This window comes from Hoplias malabaricus, chromosome 7, assembly GCF_029633855.1.
Source record: "Hoplias malabaricus isolate fHopMal1 chromosome 7, fHopMal1.hap1, whole genome shotgun sequence".
Classification (NCBI taxonomy): Eukaryota; Metazoa; Chordata; class Actinopteri; order Characiformes; family Erythrinidae; genus Hoplias; species Hoplias malabaricus.
In genome coordinates this window covers 18,107,469-18,129,217 of record NC_089806.1, presented here as the reverse complement: position 1 = coordinate 18,129,217, position 21,749 = coordinate 18,107,469, and the positions used below count along the sequence as shown (strand labels likewise).

Sequence of the window (21,749 nt, the reverse complement as noted above, 5' to 3'; positions counted from 1 at the left end):
GCCATTCCAGCTGTCTTTATCTATAAACTCCTGTTCCAATGACATGTTTGCTCACCAGCTACAATTAAACTGTGCTAAATAAGCGCTGCTTTGAGGATGATATTTTTAGATGTCTCTCTGCTCTCTGGAGCCAGTTCTGAGGACCTGGAGATTTTCCCCTTGCTTCAATTAGCTATTGATGAGAGGGCTTCCCTGCTTGAGCTTGGCCGTGGAAAAAGGATGTCTGCTTTGCTTTTAAGACGTCTCAGAAACGCAGCTCTGTGGTCGGATCTGAGGAGCCCCAGCATGCAACAGAAGCTGCCTTTTTAATTCCCGGCTTAGGTTCTCTCAATTACTGCAGGGGGATATTTCGGAATGGCTCAGGATCTTGAGTCATCAGCTTCATTAAGCCATCCTCTCTGCTTTCATCAAGCTCTAGTTTAGGTGTTTAGGTCTCTCTCTCTCTCTCTCTCTCTCCTCTCTCTCTCTCTCTATCTCTCTCCCCCTCCCTCTCTGCTAGTTTCTCCAAATGATAATTGCTACCATGGGATAATTGTCAATACTATGGGTTTTGATTTTGACAGAGCGAGAGGAAAATAAGCAGCAGAGTGTGCCTCGGAGACTCCTGCCACACATGTTGACGATTATTCCACACCCAAGTGCAAAGTTACAGAAGAATGTTTTCTAGCTAATTAAATCCAAATCTTTTTAATGCTGGAGCCTGAATGAATTTAAATCTCTGTGTTTGCGCGTTTGCTCTGTGTGTATATGTGTGCACACACAAAAGAAAAGGCTACTGTGGGTCCAAGAACTTTCAGAGAATCTATTATAAATAACAAATTATTGCTCTTTGCAGTTGAAGCTCCAGACGTCTCTGATGTGCAAATTGACAACATTTAGAAATTAAACTTTTTTATTTTACACACTACAAAATTTACGCTGTATTTTTTCAATTATCTATTTTTTATAGGTAACAAGGACCTGTGAATGTTTAATAATGATGAATTCACTGCGCCTCAATATTATAGCTTCCGATAATTTAGTAGTTAGTGAAACATTTGCAACAATTACTCTGTTACTATCTCCCTAACAGTAGTAGTTACAGAAGGATTTATAGAAGTTACTCAGTAACTACTGCTTGTAAAATAGTTATAGTTAATGAATAACTTACAGCAGTTATTCAGACACTAGTGCACTTATAACTGAGGTAGTTACTGAGTAATTTACAGCAGTTATTCAACTATAGCACCTGTCAAAGAAGTAGTTACTAAATAATTTACAGCTATTGCTGAACAAATAATTCTTAAAATAAACAACTGAATACAACGTAAATTATTATAATTATAACTACAATTATATCATAATCGCTACTCGGCCATTTACAGCAGCTACTCTTTACTTATTAATCTTACAACATAGTACTAACTAAATAATTTATATTGAATAATTAATAATAGTATTGGCAAGCAAATAATAACTTTTTAAAGTAATCATTATTATAACAGTAGTTATAGAGCTATTTATAACAGTTATTAAGTAAGTTCTACTCTCATAAAATAATAGTTACAAAATAATTTACAGCAGTTAAAAAACAGTCATTCCTAGGATTAAATTATATTATAGACAATGCCTGCTCTCCTAATGTAGTATTTACTAATCTACTGAATAATTCACAGCAATTATGATTGAATAATGAAACACAGTTGTTACTGTATAATTTGCAGCACTTACTGCTAATGAATCTTTGCTAATGAATAATAACAATGACGTTCAAAGGCATTCAAACCAAATGACGTTAGATGTTGTGGCAGTGGACTTGTCTTTGATAGGTGGTGTGGATGGAGGAGGCTGCACATCTGCACCCATCTGCGGCAGCCATAAACGAAGCATGTTATGGTGGTGCAGGCGCTAAGCTTCCCGCCAGGCTGCTCTCATCCCTGTGAGCTCTCACCCCAGAGACGGCAGCGAGGGGCAAAGGTTAACATGGTAATAGGGGGGTGCTGATTGCTACAAGTGCCTCTCCGGCTGTGCCTCTGTGAGTAAAGTGTGCAGCACGCGCCATGGAAGGAGTACAGCTGTGTTTGGAGACCAGACGCTTTGACTTATTCAACACTGCACCGAAACATTTCTCTTGGAGAGGATACGCAAACCCGTAGATCAAAAAGGGCAACCAGGCTTTCTTGCTCCCCCCCAAAGTCTTGACATGGGAAAGTCATATTTCTTCACACACAAACCATAAAGATTTGTGCTGTGTTTGTCTATTCTTAAGTTTAATTGCATAATTGTTCTCACATTGTCAGTCTTTGTCTTTTCTTTTGTATCCTCTTTTTGGCACCTTTGCCAATTATACAACTTAGCTCGGTTTAATGGGCTTTTTGTTAAAGCTCTGATCATCTGATCACACAGTTGTCTTTGAAAGGAGCAATAAATCTGAGCATTTCAAAACACAGATGCAGCTAGAACTGATCAAAGTTTCAGAAATCAATTGGAGAAGTGCAGTGGAAGGATTCCCAAAGATGAACAAAAACAAAGCATGATTGATTTCTCCAGAACTCCAGAAGTGCTGGGGATGTTAAAGAGATGCTCGTTTGATTTTCCAGCCTAAAATACAGTCCTTTTACTTTCACCAAGGGCTTGTTCTGTCCAGGCCATCTCCCGTGCAGACCACCACACACAGTTTTTGCCCTTGGACAGACCACTCGCAGAAGCACAGCTACTAATCCAACAGGCCATGACAAACATTCCCATATTTGCTTTCATATTCTGCCTTGTTTCTCTGCTTGTCCGTGAATGTGTGCAGCACCCCGAGTGAATGTTTACACTCGACGGAAATCTCGTCTTTTTTCCTCCTCTCCACACCGCTCTACAAGCGCAGCCTTAAGTTGTACAAACACGTTGGTTGCTTGCAAATGTTTGCAAATATATACGCAACATAAACGCTCTTCAGGGCGGAAGATAGAGTTATATTCCCCCATATGCCGTATGACACGCTGCAGGCCTTGGTACTTTGGCCCTCTTCATGCACTCACACAACATGGAGCTACTGACTGAAAAATAAAAGTGAGCACTTACCCCAGAAGAAGTTTTGCTGGCAAGGTGTCACTGTGCTGAAAAGGCTGTTGGATGCCATTGCCGTCACCAACGGTCACTTCGCAGACTAATTGTCTATGGTAATTCTATGGTTTTGATGACCTCTGAGACGTCCTCGACTTAGGGAGTGTTCATCGTGCCAGGAGGGAGTGAGAGGAGGAAAAAAAAATCATCCACAAGAATTGCGCTTTGGTATCAACTATGTATTTTTTCATGACCACAAGTAATAATCTGATCTGGCCATGAAAAAAAACCAAAACAAAACAAAACAAAAAAAAACAAAACAAAACAAAAATAAGGTTCCCTCACATTGAGAGGTTGGAGCCAAGCTTGCAGCATTTGAAAAGTGCGGTTGAAGCGTACTTACTGGCAGCTGAGGTCCTCAAGCCCAAGGCTGACCCGTGACAGTTAACCATTTAGGCGCCACACAGTGATCACAGTGAGAAAAAGCCGAGCTGCCTGTGGTTCTGTGGTCGCTCGGGAGGTGAGCAGAGCCTTCACACAAAACCCAAGAAGGCACAAGCTTTAAAAAATCACTCTTTTTTCCCCCCTTCCCTTCAAAACGCTGTCACTGGAGAGGCAGGGTCACATGCTCGTGACATCAGCAGAGCAGCGCTGGCAGAGCTATGCGGGCCAGCTTAGTGCTGTGGCTCTATCTCTCTCTCTCTCTCTATCTCTCTTTCTCTCTCTCTCTCTCTCTCCCCCTCTGTCTCTCTACTCCCTCTCTCGCTCCCTCTGTGTTTTCCTTCTTGTGGAGACGCGTGCTCCTGCAGCTCTTCCTGGCTCTCTGGAGGCAGCTGTGGAGTGGGAGGGGCCACGCAGGGGACTGCAGCCTCCTCAGCTCCCCTGAGTCATGAGCTTTTCAGAAGGAGGGAGTGTACTCCAATCTCCTTCTGCGTTTGGGACATGTGCTGGGGGGGGGGGACACTATCGCTGCTGTTCCTGCCCACACTCCACACTCTTTCCTCCACCTACTCTCTCTGAGCTGGTGTCCACTGCTGTTGGCTGCCACTGCCTTCATGTCTGAGGTGGAGTTAAGACAGCATTATTGGAGTACCCTTCACATCCTGAAATCAAAATGTTTTATCTAGTTATTTGCTTTAGGGTTTATTACTGTATATGCTTTTTTTTATCACAGTTTTGACAGTGAATTCTAAGGAAGAGTTAGGTATTAATGCTAATGTGATCTCAGATGTATATGACTACAGTTTAAAATCAAGTACTGTGACTTAATGGCAACTTTGCTGTCAGTATAGAGTCCAGTTCATTTTACATTTAAACTTTTGCTCAGATTGTATAGCATGAAAATCAGTGTAATGCCAACATATTAAATGCATTTGAGACCCAGGTCACCCAAACAACACTAAGCCAAGTTCAGCTTCATTTTACAGAAACTGTAGCCCAAGCTCCTCCCACAAAAACACTCTTCTGACACTGCCTCTCAAATATGATCAGAGGTAGTACTGATAATAATTAATAATAGTTAGTAAAAGTTATGTGTTGCTAAGTTCACAGTAGCTACTAAAAAATCCTAATTAGATACTAGATTTCCATCCAATGGGCTACCCACATTTTGGGATGCTTGAAATAATTACATTTGTATTTAAAACGTATACACACTTTTGTGGCTCAAACATAACTCTCAAATATTAAAAAAACTGATTTTTTTAAGTTCTGTATTTTAATACTTTCTGAAGACACATTTATGTACTCAAATTTCTAAATACATATATTTCTAAAACATAGAACATAATTAAATATAAGAATATAAGATTACACTGACTCTTTCTTCAGATTCCCCCAAAAAATGGAACCGTCCTGAGGTCAGAGATTTACACTGCTATAGTTACTGAATAATAAGTCATGAGATTTGTAGTTGAATAATGAGTCTGTAGATTAAGGGATTTACACCACCATCTTCTTTCTCCACCCACACACTACACACAGGTAGACGTGATTTACTGCCTCTTACAGGAATCAGCCACATCTCCTGCCCTAGAGAGGCAGTCAGAGAGCAGAGAAACTGCTTTAAACAAACACACACACACACACATGCACACTCACGCACACACTGAGACACATGCCTCACCACAAACCCTCTTGTTTTGTTTGTGTAGGCCTCTATGGATAAGCAAAAGAGACGAGAAGACGAGAAGAGTGGAATAAAGGAAAATGCAAACAGTTCTTCCTGCTGAAGTGCACTATATTGGTAAACTGATCATGCAGACAGTGAGTCTAGCTCTGAAAACCTCAGCTCCTCTGTACGTTTCAGTGTTTTCTCTCCACTGTAAACAGTGCCTGTAATTTTACAGCAATTTACAGTACAAATTTACAATGAAACTGTTTTCTAACATAGCAGTATGTTGATGTATTTTGCTGTGAAGTATTGGAGGTGACACCTAGTCTTAACAATAACAGTACAATTTGCTGTGAGGGTGTGTAAAAATTCAGTATATCTCCCAGAATTCCCTGCCATCTCTAAAGAAGTGAGAACAGAATAAACTGGGAGCTTTTCCATAACATTAAAACAAAACATACATGATTCATAAAATAAATAAATAATTTAAAAACTAATACATAAAATATATATTTTATTATGTAAAAATTATTAAAATACTTCTAAGAAGCATTAGTAACTACTAAGATGCATTTGGTAACATACTATAATTACTCAGTAATTAATGCTGATATGAGTGTGATGATTGAAGTGCAGGTTTATAGGGTTAATCTACAATGAAGCTCTGTAGTCTTCCACTTGTCTGAAGAAGCACTATCCACTGAGTGACTCATCAGTTTCACACCACATGAAAATGTTGGCTGAGGCTGCGGTGGCTCTGTGATCACTGGTTACAGGTATTTGTTTAAACTAATAAAGTATGTAGGCATTAGGCAGTATCTCATCTGTGGAATGCTTGAAATGCATCTTCAGTTTTTTTCCTCTGTCAAATTTAGTCAATTAGAATGTGTGAGGTGTAAAAACAGCTCCTATAGCTCTCTTGGTGGGCCCTGTGTCAGCTTGTTTTATTTTGCTTTAGACAGATTTGCAAGTTGAATTCAGTCACGTTTCATTCCGTCTTGCTTGTACTGATCAATAAGATTTGACATAAGTTTATAATAACACTAAGTTAGTAAAGCAATGATATTTACAGCTTGTCCATAAGAAGTGCTAACTTTGATATGTTCTAAAAAAATTTTTTTTTTAAAATTGTTTTGCATATGTTAACGTTGTCTATTTTTGTCTTTATTATTTACACTGCAAAAATCACAAAAATCATAAATGGCTTCAACTGACCATGTGTTTTCCTCTGAAGTTTTACTCATATTTTCACCACTGTCTATTATTATTATTCTTAAGAAGTAAGATGAAGTTACTTCTTTTATCTTTCACCCCTCATTACTGTCTACAGTAAATTATTACAATAATCAACTACATGGAGATCAGTAATTAACATCAAGATGGGTCTTGTGAGCCCTGGAGAGATAAAGTCATTACAATCTCCTTCATGTTTTTGAAGACCTACCCTACGCCCACATCACAAACATTTCCCATGAATTTGAATCTTTTGTTTGTTATATGATCACACTGAAGGCTCTTGGAAGCATGAGATTCTCCGGGTGGGACCCTTTAATCCAGATTTAAAGCAAGAGCACATGTTGATGTTGTGTCAAGACATCTATGTTTCATTCCACTTTTTATTTTTCATTTGTATGAGGTGTGGCTTGGGGCTTTCTCTGTAAATTCTTACCCAAAACAGAACCCAGTTACACCAGTTTACCCAGTTTACTCTATGTTGATTGAGAAGAAACGAAGGGGATATAAATGAAGAATTCTCACAACTATATAATGAAAATGTAATGCAAATGCCAGTGTACTCTGCAGAGGTCAGAGACCATCCACATTTAATTAATTCTCAGTCAAAACACCCACTGGATACAAGCTCCTCATTTGCAGGAGGTATTTCAAAGACATTACAGAATCCACCTTTCTAAAAAAGAGGTAAAAAAAAGTTTCAATATTGAAAGAGAAGTGAAGGAGCATGTTCATCTCCATCCTTAAGAGACTAAAGAAATCAATGACCACTCTTACTTAAAAAAAAAACCTACAAGTATTTGTATGTGTCCTTTCACTGTCAAAAGTAGCATGAAGCTACTCCAAGAAATTCCATTAAAAACAAAACAAAACAAAACCTGCTACATTTCTCAGAACAATGGATGGACCATCCCACAACACAGACCTCAACATCACTGAAAGTGTTTGGGATTACTTGAATCATGAGATGCATAAAATGCAACCAGTCTCTACTCAACTTGTGCAGGGAGTTGCAATATTGATCCCTACAAATGTATTAAAATGACATATAAACATGTCATACACTGTAAACATACACTGTAAAATATGTCATGTTCTTTGATGCTGAATATGAATCTCTTTATTGTAAACGAAGGTGGTCTCTGACTTTTGCGCAGTAGTGTTGATGAAAGCCAGTTTCCTAAATGAAAAAGTTCACAGCTTCTTTTTAGTCATTTTCTAATTTTTCTGCCAGTTCTGTGACAACGCTGCCACCGCTGTGATATCCCTCATCTCTGGAGTGGTCCCTTCAGGGTCTGTCTTGGTGCATTTCCTCAAGATCAAAGTAGTCTTTGAATAATATTGCATTTTTGAGAGTGACATTGTCAGTTTTTATTTTTCTATTTAAAATGTTTCTGTTTAAAAAAAACATGTTATATGCGTTCTTAACCCTAGAAGAATGAATATACTGTTCCCTTTGGAGATTTTACCCTTGAAAGTATATTTACATTGTGCCACAAAAATGGAACTTTACTGTGTCACTCTTATTTTCTGTGCATTAAGCCCATATTCTACAGCTGATTATTTAAATAACAATAAAGCATTATTTCTAGCCTAATGCTTTAGCACCATAAACATATATTTAAATATATAACCTTAAATATATTTTTAACAAATATTATAAATATTATGATTAGCAAAGTATTTGTGAACTATTAAGCTTTAAAGCTTCTTTTTATTTATTTATTTATTTATTTATTAATTACTTTTTACTGAATGGAATAACCTTGTGCTTGGCACAGATTTAAATGAATGTGGAGGAGGGAACAGGCAGGTACAGTGATTTATTTGAACAGACTACATCTGTAAAACGCCAGGCTGGTTTACACTGTGGCGGCCTGTGAGTTAACATGCTTTCATAGGAAACAAACACCACTTGTAATCAGTTTCTGTTGGCCGTCTACACCCGAGCTGCAACGGCAAACAGGCAGCAGAGTTAAAGGTGGAGACGTGGAGGGGATTAAAGAGAGTAGAGAACTCCTGAAAGTATGTAGAGTTCACCTCCGCCACAGAATCCATGGCACTATCCAGGGCAAAGGAAACTCAAGATGTGAGGTAATATTTCCACAAGGATGTTTATATTCGACGTGAATTGTTCAGTATGGTCTGTAAGGTATAATTTGAATGAAAGTAGATATTTTTCTTCTGCTGTCCAACGGTGAGTCTACATCTTCCAGTGACCTCCAGGGCCTTTCTTGTGGTGTCTGCTCCACTGTTTTTGGAGTTGCAGCTTGGAAGGAAAATCAAATCGCCCTCAGAATAGGCTGAAGGGGGGAAATGTTTAATATCGCATGGCACGCGTTCAAGCACAACATGCATTAAAAATAACTCCGGAGCAGAAATTAAATCAAAATTTTAAAAGACAGAAGAAGACGTGGAGGCATATTGCGATGACATTATTTTGCTGGAGGAGATATTTTCGTTTGGTGGCCTAACCACTGCAAACTTAGGCAAGCTTCTCCTCCTTCTGCCATTTTAATCACAAACTGAATCCAGGGTAAACACAGCTCTACCTACACAGCAGTTCAAAACACCAGCCCCTTGGGAACTCAGTGATGATTTCCAAGTTTTCCCCTCACAGCTTTAATTAGCTTAGCTAGGGGTCAAAAGCTGCTGTACCAACAAGTGTTTGCTCAGCGTACAATCCGCTAACGCCTGGTCATTTTTCACTGGACCACTGTGGTTCTTGCTACGTGTTTTAAAGCCTGCGTCATACCCACCTTTAACTGTGTGCTTCTGAGTTTGACATTCATTCAGACATTTAGTAACAAGACATTTCCCTGCCTGGCTTTTGAGTTGTCTTCCATTATATTATCAGCTGCCTGATGAGTAAATAGCCTTTGCCTGATGAGGAGCATCTTTAAACCCGAGAAAGGTTCTTAATACATGTTTGCAATAAAGGTTATTTAAAGAACCAGCTTCTTTGGAATCCAAAAAGGGTCATTATTATTATTAGACAGTGGGGAATGCTCATAGCTATCTACACCTATAGAGTTGTAAAAATTACATATCTGTAACATTTAATTCATTTTAATTTAACCTTTTGTCTTTGTATATTATACTTTACACATATTGTCATAGCCATATTTCATTGTTTGCTATCTTTCTTGGACTACCCAGCTGTGCCCTTAATGTACTTCAGGAATCCCACAGGAAAGCTACCAAAAATGTTTCATCATTATAGGAGATTTGGCATTGTTGGCCTGAAATGAAGCACTCTAATTAGTATTAGATGTATTAGACTCATAGCAATTACTGAATAATTCATCATGCATTTTTAGACGAGTTCTTTAAACTTCATCTAGGCCCTTCACTCACATTACTTGTTTACACAATTTTCTCTTTAAGGAGCCATTCACTGAAAGGTTTTTTAGGGGGTCAAAAGTGTTTCTTTTAAAGTATTCCTCTAAAGAATCCTCCAAAGTGAGTTCTAAGTGTGTGGTCTAAAGTGAGTTCACTCAGGGTAGCCTAATTTCCCTGAAAATAGCATTGTTCTGTTTGCCTCTCAACTCTAGGGATGCAATGTCAAAATAATGAAAATCATACTATACGCTATGAACACAAGAGAGCCTGCCCAGTTCGATATGAGTTAATGAAGCAGATGTAAGCAATCACATTCTTCCATCAGATCTGTGAGGAAACACCCTCCATCTGAGTGGCACAGCACACAATATCCCTATTGAAAGACTGCGATTGAAAGAGGGCAAACAAAAGTGCATGAATTACTTGAGAGATGAGGATTTAAGAAACTGTGATCTCCACAGCACAGTGAACAATCGGATGAACAAAAAGGCCTCTGTCTTCTCTAAGACGCCAAGGCTTGTATGACAGTTAATTGGCTCCTCCACATGATGTTACAAGGGGTGCAGGATGACTCTCATTTCAATTCGCCATAACACAATGATACCCGTAATGCTACAGGGATGAAAACAGTACGTTCTGACACTATTTAAAAGAACTCATTGCTCTGCTTCAGCGAGTAACTCTAGAAAGATGGATGAGGGTATGGATCTTATATTGCTTGGATTAGTCCCAGGAATGTCAGAAAATACCACATTCAGCTATTGCATTTCTTAAAGAACTCCCACAAATGTAAGTGGCGAATTGAATATGTAGCCTATTGTTTATGTAATATATTTCAGTTGTAGAAAGTGTGTGGAAATAAACATTCTAACTGTGGACCAGAGCTGCTGAGTGAAGGGCTATTGGAATTAATATTACATACAGCCACACTAATAATGACTGAGATTTCTGCTCTTTATTACACTAGGATTTTGTATCTACACTCACTGTCCATTTTACCAGCTCCAGATCATACAGGAGCATTTTGTAGTTCTACGTTTACAGATTTATATTTATTTGTAGTCCAGCTGTTTCTCTGCATACATTCTTAACAATATTTCACCCTGTTCTTGAAAGGTCAGGACTGATAAAATGGACATTGAGTATAGATACAAAGTAGGCGTTCCTAATGTGTTCTCCATGTATCAACGTGGGTTTCCTCAGGGTGCTCTGGTTTCTTCCTAAAATCCAAGAACATGTGTTAGTAGGTAGACTGGTTGTGCAAAATTGTCCATAAGTTTAAGTAACTATATGTTCCTGTGTGAGTGAATGTTTGAGTGATGCCCTGTGAGGGACCGGTGTCCCATCAAGGGTGTGTTCCTGTCTTGTGAGCAATGATTCTGTGTAGGCTCTGTCTCCTCCGAAACCCTGAACAGAATGAAGAATTTGTGGAATGTGATGTTATGATGGAATTTATAAAGCAAATTATTCCTCTTGTAAAACTGATTTTTTCATGAGCCACACAAATAGCAATCAGCTATAATTCTATAACAAGAGTTGGTATAATGACATTTTTTATTTACAATTGATAATTGTGTTGTTAAGGCTTTAAGTAGCTCACTGCAATTTAAAATGACAGTAAAATGTAATTCAATGCAACAAACTAATCTTTTCTTTAGTTTTTTAAAGAAACATGGGCTTAAACCAGTATTTTTTAAACAGGTCTCACATTACAACCCCATTGGATATGTTTATGGTGCTTAACAAATGTACTGCTTTCAATTGATCTAAAGGCTCAGAAATACACATTCATAATACATTACTAAAGATTTTCTATGCTAAAGAAATAATTAGTTAAAAATTAGCCAGCTATCGAAGAAGAATGAGGAAACCCACCCGTCTACCCCAAGTATCCATTTCAAAAGCACTTGAAGTCTTTCTAAATTGACTTTCACCTTCAAGGCATGTCAACAGAAGGGGAACTCTTCATCATTAAACCAGGAATTCTCACTTCACAGACTGGTGTTTCACCACTGTAAGAGGAGTGCAGGCATGTTTACGAGATATAACAAGAAGTCATATTCTTAAAAAAAAAAATACATAATGAGTATTTTTAGACTGCCTTTATTTTTCAGCTGGTTCTTCAGTAGAACATTTTTGGTCAGTGTTTTGAAGTGGGTTAAAGACTTATCCAGCACTGGCTCTACCACTAAACTCTAAATCAACAAAGCAGTTAAATCAAAAAAAGTTCCCAGTTACAAAAACCATTCTAACAGCGTTCCCAGTACACTGTACTATGTGATTAGTGAAGGCTCTAATGATCTTCAGAAGTTGTTGTGAGATGCAAACACTGACTATGAGGCAGCCTAAAACTATGCAACTCTTGTGACTTAGCAAAGAGCAATTAAGAAGAAGGAATGTATTTGTACTCGAGGGATAGAAGATTTCACAAGGCAGAGACAGAGATTTGGAGAAAGACTGATGCGATATGCTCAGACTTGCACAAAAGTTTGCCCTGTGGTGGTTTATGACAGAACCTTGGAAAGCTCTGTCAGGTAATATGAATGTATTGTGTGCTTACCGTTTATTATCAAAGGTGACTTATCGATTAAAAAGCGTGTGAACAACAGCTTGTTTACTGTGCTTAGTGTGCATATGTGTGTGAAACGGGATTTGCTACTTAAATACAAAAGTATCTGTTGTTTTCATTATATAGAACATGACTCAGAAACTGTTAAAACACAGCTATGCATCACAATCAGAAATGGAAAATAATCAAAATTCTCAACACACTACTGATCTCCTGCTGTCCAAACTATGCTGGGCTACCCATAATCTTATATAACATTTAGAATCTAATGGTGCACTCATTTTCACTGCTATGTTTTACCTGACCTGCCACCAAAGTCAATTGTATTCTGCTCTCTAGACTGATCAATTTTGTTTCTGTGGCTCATATTATTAATAATATTTTTTTGACAGTTTACTAATTCTTAACTCCATTAATGCAATAATTAATTATGTTGCTCTTGTTTATATCATGTACATAGTTATAAAGATATATAGGCATTTCTTACTTGTGTTGTCATATGTTTTATACCTGTCCAGGCTGCTCTTGTAAATGTCATGTACAGAATTCGTATATGTACAGGGTGGGCCATTTATATGGATACACCTTAATAAAATGGGAATGGTTGGTGATATTAACTTCCTGTTTGTGGCACATAAGTATATGAGAGGGGGGAACTTTTCAACATGGGTGGTGACCATGGCGGTCATTTTGAAGTCGGCCATTTTGGATCCAACTTTTGTTTTTTCAATGGGAAGAGGGTCATGTGACACATCAAACTTACTGGGAATTTCACATGAAAAACAATTGGTTTTAACGTAACTTTATTCTTTCATGAGTTATATACAAGTTTCTGACCCATCATAAAATGTGTTTAAAATGCTGCCCATTGTGTTGGATTGTGAATGCAACCCTCTTCTCATACTCTTCACACACTGATAGCAACACTGCAGGAGAAATACTAGCACAGGCTTCCAGTATCCGTAGTTTCAGGTGCTGCCCGTCTTGATGGTATGGTGTGGTATATGGGTACAAAGATAGTGGGGCCATTCTTCATCAATGGAAACCTCAAGGCCACTGGATATGCGAAATTGCTACATGATGATGTGTTTCCCTATTTATGCACTGAAGCTGGCACATTCCCTGAGTTTTTCCAGCAAAATGGTGCACCACCACATTATGGGTGTCAGGTCCGAGCATTCCTAGATGAACAGTTTCCTGGAATGTGGATTGGTCGTTGTGGGCCAGTTGAATGGCCCCAAGCTCTCCCGATCTGACACTCTTAGACTTTTATCTTGGGGGTCATCTGAAGGCAACTGTCTATGCTGTGAAGATACAAGATGTGCAGCACCTGAAACTACGGATACTGGAAGCCTGTATTAGCATTTCTCCTGCAGTGTTGCTGTCAGTGTGTGAAGAGTGGGAGAAGAGGGTTGCATTGACAATCCAACACAATGGACAGCACTTCAAACACATTTTATAAGTGGTCAGAAACTTGTAAATAACTCATGAAAGAATAAAGTTACATTAAAGTTTGGTGTGTCGCATGAGCCTCTTCCCATTGAAAAAACAAAAGCTGGATCCACCATGGACCCACTTCTATAATCTGTTTAATCGTGCCTTCTCATCATTGCCCTATTTAATCATGTCTTCTCTTGTACAAACCGGATTCCAAAAAAGTTAAACAAATTGACAAACACTAAACAAATTGTGAATAAAAACTGAATGCAATGATGTGGAGGTGCCAATATCTAATATTTTATTCAGAATAGAACACAAATCACAGATGAAAAGTTTAAACTGAGAGAATGTATAATTTTAAGGGAAAAATATGTTGTTTCAAAATTTCATGGCGTCAAACAATCCCAAAAAAGTTGGGACAAGGCCATTTTTTACCACTGTGTGGCATCCCCCCTTCTTCTTACGACACTCAACAGACGTCTGGGGACAGAGGAGGCCAGGTTCTCAAGTTTAGAAATAGGAATGCTCTCCCATTCATGTCTAATACAGGCCTCTAACTGTTCAATCGTCTTGGGCCTTCTTTGTCGCACCTTCCTCTTTATGATGTGCCAAATGTTCTCTATAGGTGAAAGATCTGGACTGCAGGCTGGCCATTTCAGTACCTGGATCCTTCTCCTACGTAGCCATGATGTTGTGATTGCTGCAGAATGTGGTCTGGCATTATCTGGTTAAAAATGATGGGAGCATATGTTGTTCTAGAACCTGAACATAGTTCTCTGCATTAATGATGCCTTTCCAGAGATGCAAGCTGCCCATGCCACAAGCACTCATGCAACCCCATACCATCAGTGATGCAGGCTTCTGAACAGAGCGTTGATAACAAATTGGGTAATCCTTGTCCACTCTGGTGTCGGATGAAATGGCATCCCAGTGTTCCATAAAGAACTTCAAATCGTGACTCGTCTGACCACAGAACAGTCTTCCATTTTGCCACACTCCATTTTAAAAGACCCCTGGCCCAGTGCAAACGTCTGAGCTTGTGGAGTTTGCTTATAAATGGCTTCCTCTTTGCACTGTAGAGTTTCAGCTGGCAATGGCGGATGGCACGGTGGATTGTGTTCACTGACAATGCTTTCTGAAAGTATTCCTGAGCCTATTCTGTTATTTCCTTGACAGTGGCATTCCTGTTTGAGGTGCAGTGACGTTTAAGGGCCCGGAGATCATGAGCATCCAGTAGAGTTTTATGGCCTTGACCCTTACGCACAGCAATTGTTCCAGATTCTCTGAATCTTTTGATGATGTTATGCACGGCTGCTGATGATAACTTAATAGTCTTTGCTATTTTACGCTGTGTAACACCATTCTGGTATTGCTGCACTATCTTTCTGTGCAACAATGGTGGAATTGGTGATCCTCTTACCATCTTGGCTTCAGAGAGACACTGACACTCTGAGAAGCTCTTTTTATACCCAATCATGTTGTCAGTTGACCTAATTAGTGGTAATTGGTCTTCCAGCTGTTCGTTATATGCTCAATTTCCATTTTCCAGCCACTTATTGCTACTTGTCCCAACTTTTTTGGTATTTGTTGACACTGTGAAATTGTGAATCAACATATTTTTCCTTTAAAATGTTACATTTACTCAGATTAAACTTTTGATCTGTCATCTATGTTCTACTACAAATAAAATATTGACATTTGCCATCTCCACATCATTGCATTCAGTTTTTATTCACAATTTGTTTAGTGTCCCAACTTTTTTGGAATCCGGTTTGTACATTATGTACAGTAGTGTGACACTGCAAATTACTTTTGGATCAATAAAGTCTTATCTTACCTTATCCTGTTCTATCTTATCTTACTTTGTCTTATATTTACTTCTAGAGGAAATAACTAAATGTCAGTAGCAAGGGGAAAGCACAACGTATGACATTTTTTAAGCACACAGTTCATACAAATGCCACAATATAGTACTTACAACTGTACATAAGTTCATCATGCTCAATACAAACTGTCAGCTAAAGGGACATAAAGTTCCATAGCAATAAACTGTGGAGCAGTGGAACTATGTTTTTGGTGAGATAGATTAAATATATGTATGTGTAGCTGAAATTTAAAACAAAATGAAAGAAAGACTAAGCAAGTTACACACATGAGGTTCAGTCCAAATTTTATCCTATTCTACAGACTGAATTTTACTAACCATAGTGCTGAAAGATCAAAGCACACAGATTAAAAGAACATTTCATATAATATATCAAAGAGAAGTAATAATAAAGAATGAAGAAACCATTATCCAGACATAATGATTTTAGCGATTCATTCTGCTGCAAAACATTACAGACTTGTTAAGCTATAAAACTTTCTTTATGCCTCAGGACACCCAGACATTCTGATTACAGGTTTAGGTTTCAGCCATGAAGGCTTCTTTTCTGTGTGCTACTAATAGCATGAATACCTGCCTGAGACAACTGGTATGAGCTTATGTGATGTCTGAGCTTGGGAGCTTGAAGAAGACTTACTGAGCACACTGTTACTTGTCACATTAGATTGAATTAGGAGTAAAACTCCACATTTATTCATGGAAAACGGCTTGGTGCCGAACGAAAGCCAGTTCTGTAACTGTGATACAACCCCAAAAGCATTGTGCAAGAGACATAGCAAACATAGTGCCAAATTTCTGAGTCGCCACTGAGAGGACTGTTTTTTCCTGCAGCGCTGAGCCTAGATATTGTTTTTTGTATCTATTTTTTCACTAATCTGCTTCTTCTGTAATGTTTTCCCCACAGAATATTGGCTTTGTACAGACATCAAACACTAAAAACCAAGTTAGAGGGTTAACACCTCTGAGTTGAGTCTAAAGTTGTTCCTATCCTCACTGTACATTTTATCAGCTACACTTTGTGGAGGACAAAGTACACAAACCATGTACTTGAGTAAAAGTACAGATACTCAAGGTAAAATATTACTCCAGTAAGAGTAGAAGACCTCATTGTAGATCTCCACTTGAGTAAAAATAAAAAAGAATTTACCTTGAAATATACTTAAGTATCGAAAGTAAAGTACCATGATATATTATGGCTCTCATGTCCTATTATACGTTTTGTAACAAGACTCATTTTTAATCAATGCATTGTAGGTGAAAATAATTTAATAAAATGTCATTAATTAGTCTGACACTGATGAACACAACCAAAACGGCCAGAGATTAATTACAATTAATGATTTTATATCAAATATTACATTGGGTACACTCACTGTGCTGCCCCTCCAAACCAACAGAGGTCACTGTCTCCTGAGTATTAAGCCCAATTTATGCTTCTGTGTTGAACCAGAAATGTAATTTATCGTGTCGATGGAGACCACAAAGACTGTGATTGGTCTGCTGTCGGATGAACATGGTTCACATTGCACGTTGCATGGTTCACGTTGCAGTCCATAAATACCACTAGCTACACTACTATATTGTGTACTACATAGGGTTGAAAAAGATGTTTGAAATTCTGTTTTGAAAAACCCTAGTGGTTTGGCAGTGTAATTGCAGAATGACACAGACACCAAAGCGCAAGAATAAACTTTCACAATGGCATAGGACACGTGTGCACTTCTACAGATCTGTAAAAAATGTATATGAATGAAAACTAGTTACTGATGATTTCAATACAGCCAAACTTTCATGTACTTATAATGTACTAATATACAGGGGTTGGACAATGAAACTGAAACACCTGGTTTTAGACCACAATAATTTATTAGTATGGTGTAGGGCCTCCTTTTGCGGCCAATACAGCGTCAATTCGTCTTGGGAATGACATATACAAGTCCTGCACAGTGGTCAGTGGGAATTTAAGCCATTCTTCTTGCAGGATAGTGGCCAGGTCACTACGTGATGCTGGTGGAGGAAAACGTTTCCTGACTCGCTCCTCCAAAACACCCCAAAGTGGCTCAATAATATTTAGATCTGGTGACTGTGCAGGCCATGGGAGATGTTCAACTTCACTTTCATGTTCATCAAACCAATCTTTCACCAGTCTTGCTGTGTGTATTGGTGCATTGTCGTCCTGATACATGGCACCACCTTCAGGATACAATGTTTGAACCATTGGATTCACATGGTCCTCCAGAATGGTTCGGTAGTCCTTGGCAGTGACGCACCCATCTAGCACAAGTATTGGGTCAAAGGAATGTCATGATATGGCGGCCCAAACCATCACTGATCCACCCCCATGCTTCACTCTGGGCATGCAACAGTCTGGGTGGTACGCTTCTTTGAGGCTTCTCCACACCCTCAGAGAACAATACATGTTTCACATTGTCCACAGCCCAAGATTTGCACTCCTTGCACAATTGAAACAGACATTTGGCATTGGCATGAGTGACCAAAGGTTTGGCTATAGCAGCCTGGTCGTGTATATTGACCCTGTGGAGCTCCCGACAGACAGTTCTGATGGAAACAGGAGAGTTGAGGTGCACATTTAACTCTGCCGTGATTTGGGCAGCCGTGGTTTTATGTTTTTTTGGATACAGTCCGGGTTAGCACCCGAACATCCCTTTCAGACAGCTTCCTCTTGCGTCCACAGTTAATCCTGTTGGATGTGTTTCGTCCTTCTTTGTGGTATGCTGACATTACCCTGGATACCGTGGCTCTTGATACACCAAGACTTGCTGTCTTGGTCACAGATGCGCCAGCAAGACATGCACCAACAATTTGTTGCGTGCATTGCAATATTTTGAGCAAAACTGTGCTCTTACCCTGCTAATTGAACCTTCACACTGTGCTCTTACTGGTGCAATGTGCAATTAATGATGTTTGGCCTCCAGGCCGGTCCAATTTAGCCATGAATAATATAAATAAAATGACAGGTGTTTCAGTTTCATTGTCCAACCCCTGCACTACACAGATTATGTCATATCACGTTACTTTGAATAATAACTGTTTAAAGCGGGAAGCAGGTTATTCAGATACAGAAATGTACAGCTAATATAAATAACTGATGATGGAATCATGTTTAGATTACAATTACAAAATATGCTACTTATTTGTGGTGTTTTATATTATAAGTGATATTCCATGTTTATTCTGTGTTAAGATGTCCTGAGTTTGTATTTTCTAAGTTAAACCAGTAAATACACACTGGGTAGCACAGTCTGACAAAGTACCATAAGTCAGATAACTGTTGGAACAGCAGTAAGACTGCTTGGCTCATTTACTTGTGTTTATGTTTCTGCTGGTGTTGTTAAATTCAAGTGCTACAACATATTTACTTATCGTCACTCACTCCACCTTAAAATCTCCTGATGAGCTTCTGTTGACATGTGACACATCCGATATGCTCTCACGAATCATTCGGCAATCTTTTGAGAGCTCCTGAACACAGCCCACTGCGCTCACAATTGAAAAGAAAAGGATCCGTTGAGGCAACGTAAGGGCAGTTCGACTTTGATGAAAAATAATTTCACACATTTTGTTACCTTCCATAGAACAAAATGAACAATTATAATAGTAATGTAAAAAGTTTAATCGTAATAGGGGATCGGTTTAAGTATGTTATTTTGGCGCAAAAACATGCAATAGTGGTAATAAACTGAAAATGTACATTTTACAAAACAAATATGTTTTTATTTTATAGCAAATCACATTTTATGAAAGAATTGATTAAACAACTACATTTAAAAGACCATTTTTACTGACAAAATAATACAGTTAGTATCAGCTGTCATATTAGTGGAGGGTCGTTACCTACAAGCAACAGTTCATTCATTCCTTATCTGTAACCGCTTATCCAATTCAGGGTCGCGGTGGGTCCAGAGCCCACCTGGAATCATTGGGCGCAAGGTGGGAATACACCCTGGTGGGGGCGCCAGTCCTTCACAGGGCTACAAGCAACAATGCGCAAAAAATATATATATATACAAACATATCTTAGCCTATACACAGCTGAGTACAAACTGAAAAAAAAATCATAAATTTAGTTTTTTAACATCAAAAAGAAGGCATATACTGACAATTATTTCAATATTTCTTAGTATTCTGCCATCTGTGTGGCATATTGCAATTTGTTAAGCAATAAGTAATGACAACATATTTTTGTCATTTACCTTATCAAATTAAGTTTTGTGATTTCAACTGGATTTTATGAGTTTTCAGCGTTTCAACTCAAGTTTTTAAATTACTTCAACGAAGAGGAAATTTGAAGGAGTGAAATGAACTTGAAATTGTGAGTTATGGCTGTGGGCGAGGCTTCGGTACGCTCAGGAAGAGCTCCCAGCCTGCACCTTTTTCAGTATTTAGCTTAACCGTCCTTGAGATTTACACTACATTTAAGGACCTTGTGATTCACATGTGGTTTCTTTTTAAGATAACAAAACTGATCTGGTATGAATCTAGTACATGATCCAGAATAGAACCTGAAAATGGTTCTCAGCCCATTTGCACAGCAATTTAGAGCTGATCTTGGCCTTACCTGGCCCAAGTCTTCATATTTTCTGTGCTTTTCAAGTCCAAATGTGGTCCAGTTCCGTGGTCAGCCATCTCATCTGGATCAGCTCTGGTCTAGATCTGCAGACTGTCATTTCAGATCCGTTTTTTCTCCAGCCTGCATCCATATTCCAAATTAAATCAAATTTAATTTAAATGTATATAAACACTTAACCTTACATTACAATTTGTGTTTAAGTACAACAGATTCTCAGTCTTAACCCTGCAGTGCCGACGTTCTGCATATTGTAGTGTTTTAATTTCTCATTGTATCTCACGGCTTGATTTGCACCAGGCATGACGTTTGGCAGAGAAATCACTAAAATATGCAAAGGAGGGACCTGGAAAGCTCATAAATACCAAAATACCTCACAAAGATATATTACTGTATCTGGAGAATTGCACAATTTTTTAAAACATGAAACTTTAAATAATTATTTAATTATGATTAAGAAAAAAAAAGCTGATTAGTCACTGATTAATGTTTATCTAAATGTAACTCACTCAGTAAAGTAAATATTTAGGACCAATTTGCAAAATATCTTTATTAAACTTGCAACACACACAAAATCTAAATCATTTCCAAAATAAGCATTATTTGTATGATAAAATAACCCCAAAAAATCAAGATTCTTAAGTATTTCATAGCACCAAAAACCGCAACATCCTGTCCCACTGCAACATCCTAAGAAATAACTTGATCAGTTAGGATACAGTTAACTGGTCAGTCACATTTGCAAAATTAAGGTCACAATTGCAACATTGCCACTTACATTCACATTTGCAAATGCCTTCTTTATAATTTTAGATCTCCCTGGAAATGCAGATTATATTCATATAATCTCTTTTTTCCAGTCTACTTAACATGGCCAAGAATCACCACTACTACAAGGATAGAAAATTGATTGACATGCAGAAGGACCCACCGCAAGTCTACTATTTTGGCATAAAATGTAGAAGGCAGCAGTTATTCATTTCATGCTGGACAAGTAGCAGAGCAAGTACAAAATTATACATAGAAATGCATATACGTGGATATAATAAGAGCCATTTAGAATGCAACTGGCTCCTCACAGTGAGGTAGATTAACGCACTGAAAGTATCAGACACTACCTGTGTGCATAGCGTCTGTGCCGGTGACTAACGTAAATGTAAAATGCATGTATAAAATTTCTTGAAAATACTAAATCATTATGATACCTATAAAATAAATTATAAAATGATCAAATAAAATGTTAAAATAAATTGCATGCAAAAGCATTTTTGAATTATATAAATTACGTATTATATATATATAACAGTTCTGTAGATTTCTAAGGTCTCAGTCATTCTGTAAATTTTAATTTTACAATTTGACTGTTTTGAGACAATTATCGTAATATTTGTCATTTTATTTAATAACTTACCGGTTAGACTGACATTCTTCATGCTACATCAGAATGTACTTATTGTGTACATGTGTTTTAAAGTTTTTTGTGTAATGTATCATTGTAATTCAACACTCAAACATTCTCCTGCCCTTTTTGCCTTGGGTCATATTA

The 21,749-nt window shown here is 38.1% G+C and overlaps 1 protein-coding gene across 1 annotated transcript in view; it reads right to left on the bottom strand.

Annotated features, from left to right (window-relative positions):
- The window catches only part of runx2b (RUNX family transcription factor 2b), a 67,740-nt gene that overhangs the window by 40,824 nt on the left and 5,167 nt on the right, over window positions 1-21,749 (bottom strand). The window contains exon 5 of the mRNA XM_066676903.1: window positions 20,195-20,326. The gene's annotated coding sequence lies outside the window, so the exon portion shown is untranslated. The remainder of the gene's footprint in view (window positions 1-20,194; window positions 20,327-21,749) is intronic.